The sequence below is a fragment of the Berghia stephanieae genome, chromosome 4 (assembly GCF_034508935.2).
Source record: "Berghia stephanieae isolate SIO BIC M18660-M18661 chromosome 4, UCSD_Bste_1.3, whole genome shotgun sequence".
NCBI classification, from domain to species: domain Eukaryota; kingdom Metazoa; phylum Mollusca; class Gastropoda; order Nudibranchia; family Aeolidiidae; genus Berghia; species Berghia stephanieae.
This window is the reverse complement of record NC_088363.1, coordinates 88006064-88017835: the sequence shown is the minus strand read 5'-3', so window position 1 is coordinate 88017835 and position 11772 is coordinate 88006064.

Below are 11772 nucleotides of genomic sequence, written 5' to 3'. Positions count from 1 at the left end.
GATTGAGGATGCTTCTGATGCAGTGCCGATGATGTCGCAAGACCCCCTTAACGTCATGTTATCATTTCACAGGCTTGCTGTCGAATTGAATAAGCGAAGCGTGAAGAACTGCTGATGTCTGTGGTTTTTTGCTGTCCAAGTGATTGTCACTATAGAGGAGGAAAAAAAATGATACGGGTTTTTTAAAAAATTCATTGCCGTGAATCCCCTACAAAAATAAGGGTTTTCTAAAATATTATGTTTGACAACCACTATAATATAATAAACTGTTCTAATTTGAAATCGACTATGTGGTCTTGTGGTATGACACTCACTTTCGGATCGGAAGGTCCTGGGTTCGAGCCTCGTTCGGCGCATAGTCGATTCCTTTGAAAAGACTCTTTACTCACATTCTCTCGTCGTACTCAGATTGCAATATCGCCTAACAGGCATCATGTCCCGTCCTAAATGCTAAGTGTTGCTGTTGGCCAGGAACCCCTTGTAAAGCGCTTTGAGCACGTTTAGTGGATATTGCGCTATATAAAAGCTCAATTATTTTTAACTGTTTGAGAGATTGCGTCCAACAGAGACCCGCCTTAATGAAGAAAGAAGAAGAAGAAGAAGAAGAAGAAGAAGAAGAAGAAAGAAGAAGAAAGAAGAAGAAGAAGAAGAAGAAGAAGAAGAAGAAGAAGAAGAAGAAAGAAGAAGAAGAAGAAAGAAGAAGAAGAAGAAGAAGAAGAAGAAGAAGAAGAAGAAGAAGAAGAAGAAGAAGAAGAAGAAGAAGAGAAGAAGAAAAGAGAAAGAAGAAAGAAGAAGAAGAAAAGAAGAGAAGAAGAAGAAGAAGAAGAAGAAGAAGAAGAAAGAAGAAGAAGAAGAAGAAGAAGAAGAAGAAGAAGAAGAAGAAGAAGAGAGAGAAGAAAGAAGAAGAAGAAGAAAGAAGAAGAAGAAGAAGAAGAAGAAGAAGAAGAAGAGAAGAAGAAAGAAGAAGAGAAGAAGAAGAAGAAGAAGAAGAAGAAGAAGAAGAAGAAGAAGAGAGAAAGAAGAAGAGAAGAAGAAGAAGAAGAAGAAGAAGAAGAAGAAGAAGAAGAAGAAAGAAGAAGAAGAAGAAGAAGAAGAAGAAGGAAGAAGAAGAAGAAGAAGGAAGAAGAAGAAGAAGAAAGAAGAAGAGAGAAGAAGAAAAGAAGAAAGAGAAGGAGAAGAAAGAAGAAGAAGAAGAAGAAGAAGAAGAAGAGAAGAAAGAAGAAGAAGAAAGAAGAAGAAGAGAGAAGAAGAAGAAGAAGAGAAGAAGAAGAAGAAGAAGAAGAAGGAAGAAGAAAGAAGAAGAAGAAGAGAGAAGAAGAAGAAGAAGAAAGAAGAAGAAGAAGAGAAGAAGAAGAAGAAGAAGAAGAAGAAAGAAGAAAGAAGAAGAAGAAGAAGAAGAAGAAGAAGAGAAGAAGAGAAGAAGAAGAAGAAGAAGAAGAAGAAGAAGAAGAAGAAGAAGAAGAAGAAGAAGAAGAAGAAGAAGAAGAAGAAGAAGAAGGAAGAAGAGAAGAAGAGAGAAGAAGAAGAAGAAGAAGAAGAAGAAGAAGAAGAAGAAGAAGAAGAAGAAGAAGAAGAAGAAGAAGAAGAAGAAGAAAAGAAGAAAAATAATAATAAGAAGAGAATTTGATATCCAATGTAATTCTTGACTGACATAGCGTCACAACTAGACTAATCATAAGTAATATTCTTGTATAACCGGAACAGAACTGTCAAATGTTGATTTGTGCCTCGTCATGTAATTTTGTTTCCAAAACAATTGAATAGCAGTGACATAGTTAACCTGTATTCTATATATTTTTGAAGGATAATAATGTCAATTACACCCCTTGAATGCAGACAATACAAACACACTTCAGCCGCAAACTGATATGACACTTTTTTCCATCTTGGATAGAAAATGTTTATCTTAAATATGGATAAATTAGATGACTCTCAACATTTTAGAGTACTTTCGAACTAGAGTCTAGCTTGTTGCTTGAGAAAAAGTACTGGTTTCGATCTAGGAATCAGGGGGGGGGGGGGGGGGTTGTTTTTGCGTGGCTCGCTTTGGTTTGGTAGCTGGGCCTGTCAAACCTGTCGAAAGTATTTTTCGATTGGCAAACGTTTTATCTAAAGAATAGCAAGCAATTGTTGTTCTCAGTTTAAAGGAGAAGCTAAAGGATTCTGAATGACCTAAGGTTATAATATAGATGTTATAGTTCTTGGCTTCCAGTTTAAGCAAGAACAGAATGAATTAAAAATTAATAGTTCAGATATGATGATTAAGCCATTCTTTGTCGACCAATTTTAGTGTTCATTTTTTTTCTAATCACAAACCAATTTCTTGACAAATTCAGGTCACCAGTAGACGGCAAAAGGAGCGACGAACCATAAGTAAACATTACTGATTTTTTTAAAAAGAATACAAATTCCATGTTTTGCCAGAGTAGAAAACAATTATTAGAATATTTCCAAAAAGACTAGGGTGCTTCAGAAAATGGGTAGCCACTAGCCACTCCCACCTTTGTCAGAAGCAACTTCTGTCTTTTTTTTTTTTGATAAACGTTGAAAACATTTTTTGAAACAATTAGAAGGCAATTAATCTAAGGATCTGAAAAACATTTTAGGAATTATGGTTTGTTTGGCCTCTGGGTGCGTACATTTCTCACAAAGATCAAAACATGGGGTCCCGTAAAGAAATACAAATTACGATTTGACAATGAATAAAGTTTTGGCCTCAGAGACATCGGCGCCTCTACCTCCAGTCCTTTTCCTCCTATCTCCAAAAGCCGATTTGTGAACCAAAAATGTGGGTTCTGAATATTGTTTATTTTGATTTCGGCTATGTGGTCTAGTGGTATGACACTCGCTTTCGGATCGGAAGGTCCTGGGTTCGAGCCTCGCGCTTGGAGCATAGTTGAGTCCTTGGAAAAGGCTCTTTACTCACATTTTCTCACCGTACTCAGGTGTAAAATGAGTACCTGGTCGCTAACAGCGAAAAAAATTGTAATACCGCCTAACAGGCGTCATGTCCCGTCCTAAGTGTTAATCGTTGCTGTTGGCCAGGGAGCCCTTGTAAAGCTCTTTGAGCACGTTTGGTGGATATTGCTCTATATTATAGCTCAAGGAAATTAGTGGTGAATAGATTACAAATCACTTCTTTTTAGCAATATGTACCATACATGTTTCTTTCTTTACACCTCCCATATTTCCGATAGGATGAAAAAAAAGGTATGTACTTTGTGACCTTATTATTTTCGGTTTCAAGCGAGTCGGTGGTATTGCAACTACTACTACTACTACTACTACTACTACTACTACTACTACTACTACTACTACTACTACTACTACTACTACTACTACTACTACTACTACTACTACTATTATTACTATCACTACTACTACTTACTACTATTACTACTACTACTACTACTACTACTACTACTACTACTACTACTACTACTACTACTACTACTTCTACTACTACTACTACCACAACTGCTATAACTACTACCACAACTACTCTAGATATACAACTACCACTATTACTAATACTTCTACTACTTTTACTACTGCAATCACTACCACTTCTCTACAACAACAACAACAACTACTACTACTACTACTACTACTACTTCTTCTACTACTACTACTACTACTACTACTACTACTACTACTACTACTACTACTACCACTACTACTACTATTCCTATACTTCTACCACTACCACCACCACTTCTACTACTACACCACAGATGCTATGGCACTGGGCTTTTTTACGCGTCTCTTTCAGTTTATACAAACCACTCAAGAACTGGTAACATTATTGTGATTAATAGGTTCGTTGGGTACTGTGTCAAAATCGGACTCATGAGCGAGTCAAATCAACTGAATTGGATTTTTTTCTCTCCCTTTTGTCATCAACTCCCCCTCCTCGTTGCGTTTAGGTAACAATTTCATGTTAAAAATTGAAATGATCATCTGAAAAAAGAACAGAATTTCAAAAACTGTTCATTAATCCACTTAACCACTTATTGTGAATCATATTACAACGTAACGATAGAAACAATTAGGGTTGACATGCCTATTGTTCTGAGATGTTCTGTGGTCGAGTTTTGCCGTATGGCCCAATCAAAAGGCATTAGTTCCGCTCTTCTAGCATCAACAGTTGCAAGAATATGCCACCGATATGAACCGCAATAAAGGAAAATCAAAATATACAAAAATAAACAACCGGCAAGCAAAACGTTTGACGATGAGACAATAACCTGCAAAAATGACAGACACTTCAAAGAAATAAAACTGAGCACCGCAGTAATACAATTCAACTTTTTAAAAAAGAAATAATAAAACGATCGAACTGAACCATATTGCGTAAATAACATAATGATTTTTAGAAGCCATAGGCGTCATTCTACTCTCAAGTTGGTTTTTTTTTTTTGCCTTTGTCCAAATAAAATAAAAGACAATGACATTTAGAAAGGATAATAATTCTATTCAGAGATGCACACGGTTTGGGGGTTAGAGATAATTACGTGTAGAGATGCATTTCGCCCACTGCACAAAGCAACCAATCATTTCATTGCTTCACTTTGACAGAAGGGAGTTTACTTGGGACATGTGTTGAGATAGGAGAGAGGATATACACTAGATTGATACTCCAACCCCTTTAATCCATTTACGGCAAGACTGAATCATAACTTCACCCATTATTGATCTGGTTATAATTATTGTAAAGCTAAACAGATTATTAACAAGAGACATAGGACTTCAGTCGTGTCGCTAGCATTGCTCTTGTATTTAAAATGGAAATGTTTGAGAATTGGTTAGGATGCAGTTGAAGCCCGTTTTTGAAGCGTTAACCAATAACATACGGTAATTTGGTACCTTTAAATTATCTCATTACTAATTTTTAAACCAATCTCACAGCTTTTAAAGTTTTTTTATGTATAATATCCCAAAGTACGAGTAGATTTTGAGTGAGTTATTATAAAAACAACTTTAACGTCAATCGTTATATTCCACTTCATATTTTAAGTACTAAATCATCTTTTGTCAATCACAACTAGGCGACAAATTAGCTAAAACGGCTTTGAGCTCAACCAATTCCGTTCTCTGTTTTGTATTGAGTGATTGCTGATATTTTAAACAAGAGGGTTTGTAATTATTATGTATCTAGACAGATGCACAGAAATAGCAGTTCATAAAAAGTTATGTTAAAAAAATATAGACGGTTTTATAGTATTTTGGTCAGAATACTCGTCCTTCAAATATCGATCAGATTAAATGACACTCATCCTATAAAAAAAATCTCAATCCTGGGACTTCCGAAGTCAATCGATCGATATTCTAATGACGAGTTTTCTGATCAGCTCTTTAATTAAAGATAATATTTTAGATTATAGCGGTGAAGATGTGCGTCTATGTGGTCTAGTGGTATGACACTCGCTTTCGGATCGGAAGGTCCTAGGTTCGAGCCTCGCTCGGCGCATAGTTGAGTCCTTGAAAAAGGCTCTTTACTCACATTCTCTCACCGTACTCAGGTGTAAAATGAGTACCTGGCCGTTCACAGCGTTGTCTTTGTCGGAAACATTGTAATATCGCCTGTACTCACATTCTCTCAGATGTAAAATGAGTATCTGACCGATAACAGCGTTGTCTTTGTCCGAAAAAATAATTTGTAATATCGCCTAACAAGCGTCATGTCCTGTCCAACATGTTAAATGTTGCTGATGGTCAGGGACCCTTTGTAAAGCGCTTTCAGTACGTTTAGTGGATATTTCTCTATATAAAAACTAAATTTGTAATGCACAGAAAATTCAGTTCTTAAAAAGTTATATGAATTTTTTTATTTGTTATTTGACACCGCAGCTGTATCTATAAATAAAAGATAAAAAAGAGAGAAAGATAAAATAAATGTTGTGAAATGTACAGGTCGGGTCTCATTGAACTTTGTATACGCAAAGGGACTAAGATCGATCCCGGGAGCAGTCGAGTTTTTATCAGCTGACTTCTAATTACCTACCCAGCTGTCACTGGGTAGCTGGTTCTGTTAGATCTGGCGGAATGTACTTTGCGATAGATAGCGTCTTATCCTATGTATCAATGATACATATGGGTATATTCGTAATCTATAGTGATCTACAGACGTAAATATCGATCCATCTTTTAAAAATTCAATACAGAATACAGACTATTGAAAAAAAAAAATAAAACTGAGAAATGGTATATACCAGGTACCGGCTCTTACTTATTTGGATTAGTCTTTTCTTTAATTTTTTTCTTTCATTTGTGTTTACAAATATTGCTTTTTTAAAGTCATTTTCTTTTGATTCTGGCACCACCTTATACTGTAAGCATGACACGCCCCTGGGTCTTCCTCATTCTTGGGCAGCTTTACTACCCCAATCTTGGACAGAGCATCGGCCTTACACTATAACATACGTATTCCATCTAGTATCAGACACATTATACATACTTTTATGAATATCGTTACAGCAAATAAATGACATAATCAGTCGGATGGTGTAAAGGTTTGAACTGAAATATTCCCAAGTTTAGTTAGAGGGCCATTTAAAAAAATAAAAAATGAGTCGTCATAAATGATTAAATCAACCCTTTTTGTACATCTTCGGAAAATATCAAAGCTTAATTTCACTTCTAAATCTTTTTTACAGCTAGTCAAGTTGAAAAAGTATGATATTTGAGAAAAGTTGCTGGATACCTTTCCCATACATCTGACCATAACTTCATGAAAAATCATCCGATTTACTTCAAATAAAGATTAAAATGTTCGAGTGAGCATGTTCTTTCAGGAAATGCAAGAAAAATGTAAATCCAAAATTTTCACCGTCTGGCTGATTACGTCATGCACTAAAGTAATATATTATTTTTTTTCATTCAAGTATCAGGATGTTTCGATTATTTGTTATAGCAAATGGCCATTAATCCCAAATTGTACAAAGAACAAATCCAGACTAGTTTTTGTATATTTATGACCTAAAAAAGGTCACCATCCTCCTTGACTCATTATTCTACGATTACACGATTCTCGAGGTGGGGAGAGTGGGGGGGGGGGGGGGGGGGGGGGGGGGGGGGGGGGGGGCGGTTCTAAAAATAGTACATTGACTTTTCTATTTTCCCAATTGTTTTCACCTTCCTGTATTTTGGATAAAGCAAATCTCCTTAAACATTAGGCGTCGGTTGGCGAAAGTGTATTATAATTTGTCTTGTAACAAAATGAAGCGATGTTGAGAACGGTTGAAGATCGTAAGTGTGACATGATCGCACAACGACGTTTAGTCCTTGGGTTTGGCACTGAACAAACATTACCCCACTTGACCAAGGTGTGAATGGTTTCTTGCGATTACGGCAGTGACGGAAATTGAAAGAGTGCCGGTATAAGAAGGACATCTAATAACTGTAATATAAAAAATATATTTTGGTTCTTTTTTTTAATCTGCTAAAAAAAAAAAAGTTGATGCATATTTAAAGCAGTGAACATAGTAGTCAAAACACATTATATTCATAATTTTAGAAAATTTAAATACGTAATGTTCAACTCATTTCCTCGTGTGCCTTTCCGCCTACGCCATAAACTTTTAAATTTCCGTAAACGGAGGCGACGGTTGTTCATCATTAATGTGTAAGATAATTAATTTATTAAACTATGTCCTTCTATGCATTTTCACAGATAAAACAAATTATTTGTTGTTTGCTATATCGAAAAAGAAATACGGCCCAACATAAGGACTATGTGGTCTAGTGGTATGACACTCGCTTTCGGATCGGAAGGTCCTGGGTTCGAGCCTCGCGCTCGGCGCATAGTTGAGTCCTTGGAAAAGACTCTTTACTCACATTCTCTCACCGTACTGAGGTGTAAAATTAGTACCTGGCCGTTAACAGCGTTGTCTTTGTCTGAAAAATTGGAATATCGCCTAACAGGCGTCATGTCCCGTCCTACATGTTAAATGTTGCTGTTGACCAGGGACCCCTTGTAAAGCGCTTTGAGCACATTTAGTGGATATTGCCCTATATAAAGCTCATTAAAAAAAAAAAAATTATAAGGACAATGCATTGTCATGTATAGCATTGGAACAATGGCGTGAAACCATGAAACCAATATCTATCGGACAAAACAAACAAAAGATTTCAGTTAAAGTAGGAAAAGTTGCATTTTTACATTCGTTATTGGTTTTCAACAAATTTGGAAAATAAATGTACATAGTTCTCATCTCAATTTTGCAAAGGAAACAGTCGATTCCGCCCCATACCCCCTCCGTACCCCCCCCCCTCCACCCAACACACACACACACACACACACACACACACACACACACTTAACATATATAAGTCTTAACGACACAAGATATAGACGGCGTGATGATGACAAATAAGTATGTTAATTTAATCTTATCTTTCCTTTTTCAAATATATAAAGAAGTGTGCTAGATCTAGATATATTTTACCTTTGAATACATTTAACCCATACTTTACTCTGCAATGACATAAAGAAAAAAAATCCCTGTTTTCTGCAACGGAATAAGAAGTGTCCGTAAATAAGACGTCTTCGAGATTGCGGCAACCTGCTATACCACACATTGTTATAAGATCTGACTAGAGGCATTTTCATTTTGTTTTATTTTTTGGTCAATATTATTATTAAATTATGGGTGATTACCACTGCCAAATCGTGCTTCTTCAATTGGATTATCTATTGAAATGCGTCGTTGTCTTTTGGTGATTTATATCACATGCTGAAATATTCTACTAAAAGCTTTGATGGAGTTAAAATAAGGCATCTATAAAGAACCACACCCCTCCAAAAAAAACAACAACAAACAAACAAAAACAAACAAACAAAAAAACAAAAAAACAAAAAAACAAACCAAAAAAAAAAACCCCAAAATAATAAATAAAAAAATAAAAACCAACGCCCTCCCCCCCACCCCACATAAACAATGGCAACAAAAAAAAAAAAAATGGTCCCCTCAAAGAATAATAATTTTAAAAATCCTCTCTTTTAATACTACCTTTGGTAGGGCATACTTTTGTTTTGTTTCAAATGAAAGATTTTTTGTCAAATGAAAGGCAATATCACGCATGGTTAAAGTTCTGGTAGTTATAACTATTACTCAAGAATAACCGTTCCAGCTTCACGCAACTTCAGTCTTGGATAACCAGCCATATTTGTTACAGGTCATTATTAAAAGGGGGAGAACTGTGAAAATTACATGAGCGTGATCAAGATAATGGGTCGGATGAGGCTTGGAGTCAGAAGGCAGCGGTGTATTACTATTATCATCCCTGAACAGCTAGAGCGTGAACCAGCTAGGCTGGGGTCTCTTTCGCTAGTTCAATCTGAGTTCTTGAAGCGTGAAGGATCAAGGTACAAACGTCCAAAACCGCACGGAGCGGAGAGTCTTGAGCACAGAAAATGCATCCCTTTGCCGGAGTGCACGTGCATAGTGCTGATTATCCAGCTTTTATCTAATTAGTAAGCGTACTGTAACACCCTGATGCCGTTTTTTTGGGCTGTTTTGATACCAATTGTTTCACTAGTTTTCACCATTTGTACCAGCTTTATTGCTTTTCTCCTAAATTATTCATTCCCAATTTCATTAGATCTGATGAGCTAGATAGGACTCTCTTTATCATTACGATAACAATGATAATTACCATAAAATCAGAAACGTTTTTGGTCGCTTTCATTTTTTTTCTTCTTTGGAAAGATAAGACTTGCAAAACGGTTCTTAAGGAGACATCTGATTGGACAAAGGCACTGGCGGGCATTATAGACAGACGTAAACATATTGAAATTGAAATCATAATATCTCAGACATTGTCCGATGGGTGGGTCTGCCTCCGTCAGAAACTGATGCAAACAGACAGTAACATCTAACGGCCAATATGTTCACAGCAAGCCAACGGTTTCACAGCACGAAACATCATGGTCTTATTGTTGTGACTGCAAATAGCACATAGAATTTTCTAAAGGAAAATTAAACAGTTGCTAATTTATCGCAATATTTAGTTTTATTAGCAGTGTTTATATGTTATTTCAAATGTCTTAAATTTACAGAGAGACAAAGGTTTAAGCCACGTGTATACAGATGGCCGCTCCAGTGTGAGCTCATGGCGCATCCAGCATTATATAAAGTTTTTTTGGTCTTCTTTTTCAGCAATTAAACGTTATATCTCATCGTTTATTATCTAAAATTGCCACTTTCTTTCAATGAAATCCCTAATGTGTTTTCATTACTGCATATTAAATTATTATGAAGGCGTTTATGGACGTTTGTTACTTGAAAACGCACGTGTAATCTGCATGAGTAGTATCATCCCTGGATAGAGTTTCTTACTCATCCTGGCCAAAAGGTATAAACCAACAAAACACTTGGTGTTTCAATGAATGCATGCGCATCCTTCCTGCATCACCTGCCTTCGATTGATGCAGATGGATGGCTAACAAGGCGACAAAACAAAGGCCAACAAATTTGAAAGAAAAGGACGAATCAGAAATCATCAGATGACATATTATTCTGATCCAGAAACGAGTCAGACATACGGCTATTATTCTTGATGGAGAGCCAAAACGCTTCAATGCCCCAGACCGTTATATTAGTATTATTGTCACCAATTGAAATAAGAAGTCCAGTAATCTTGTTTTTATCTTTACGAGTTCCAAATATAAAAGTTTTATTCTCCTCCGAATGAATATGTTACTCAATCGGGGATGGAGCGGTATCGCTTAGCGCAGCTTTGATCTCTGAATCTCGAAGACCGTTATCTCTCTGAGTGACATTGTGAATTAATATTCATTGATCTAAATTATCATGAAGGGTAATCATGCAACCCGGTGCTTATTCAAACAAAGTCGAAACAACGAAGCTGAAAGAGGAGCAGATACTATCTTAAATGATATGATTTCCTTGCCATAATGGGACATGATGTTCTCATTCATTAGAAAACATGGTTTTCCATTCCTAAATGCCTTTAATTAAATGACTGGGCGTGATTTTTCCTGTCGCTTGTAATATTGCAGTCGCATAATAGAACCTGAAGATGCAATGAAAATGCAAGAGATTGACAGGTTTTTGGTTAAATCCTCATCGCCACTTTATCTCACTTCTATTGCTGCTTTATTTAATCGCCTTTTGTCGCTTTTCATAGGATAATAACCGTTTGTACTTGTAATATTATCCGAGAAATGACTATCCACTACTACGAATTATCAGTGAGAAACTCTGGGAGTTTGAATATCAGTAGGAGGTTAGTTAGAAGAACGCTCCCTTGTCAGTGAATTCTGTCCACAACAGAGTCGTGGAATCGTATTATTATTGTTGGTACCGTCAAGTAATTTGATGACTGTAATTATTCAAAGGACTTCGCAACGCATTGACTCAAGGTTTTAGGTCGGGACTATTTGCTGCCTAGGAATAAATTTCTTTTGTTATCCGACATTGATGGGGTATTTATGCATCTTTGCTGACTCACGCTTAGAGATAACTAAGAGCCAATTGTCATTCTTCTCAATATTGGTAAACGAGAGTATCATAAAACAATCAAGAGCCATTCGAACGAGTCCCACATTTAACATAAATCGACACATTTGAACATCGTCTGCTGTAACGACTGTTACATTTTTTTTTTGCCATGTAAAGTTATATTGGTCAAATAAAATATGATAATAAGAAAACAAAGTCAAATGATAGTAAGTGTGTATGAAGTTAATGTGTCAACATCAAAAAAGGAGGAAAAATGACACTACCGTGTCAATATGGTGGTGTAAAA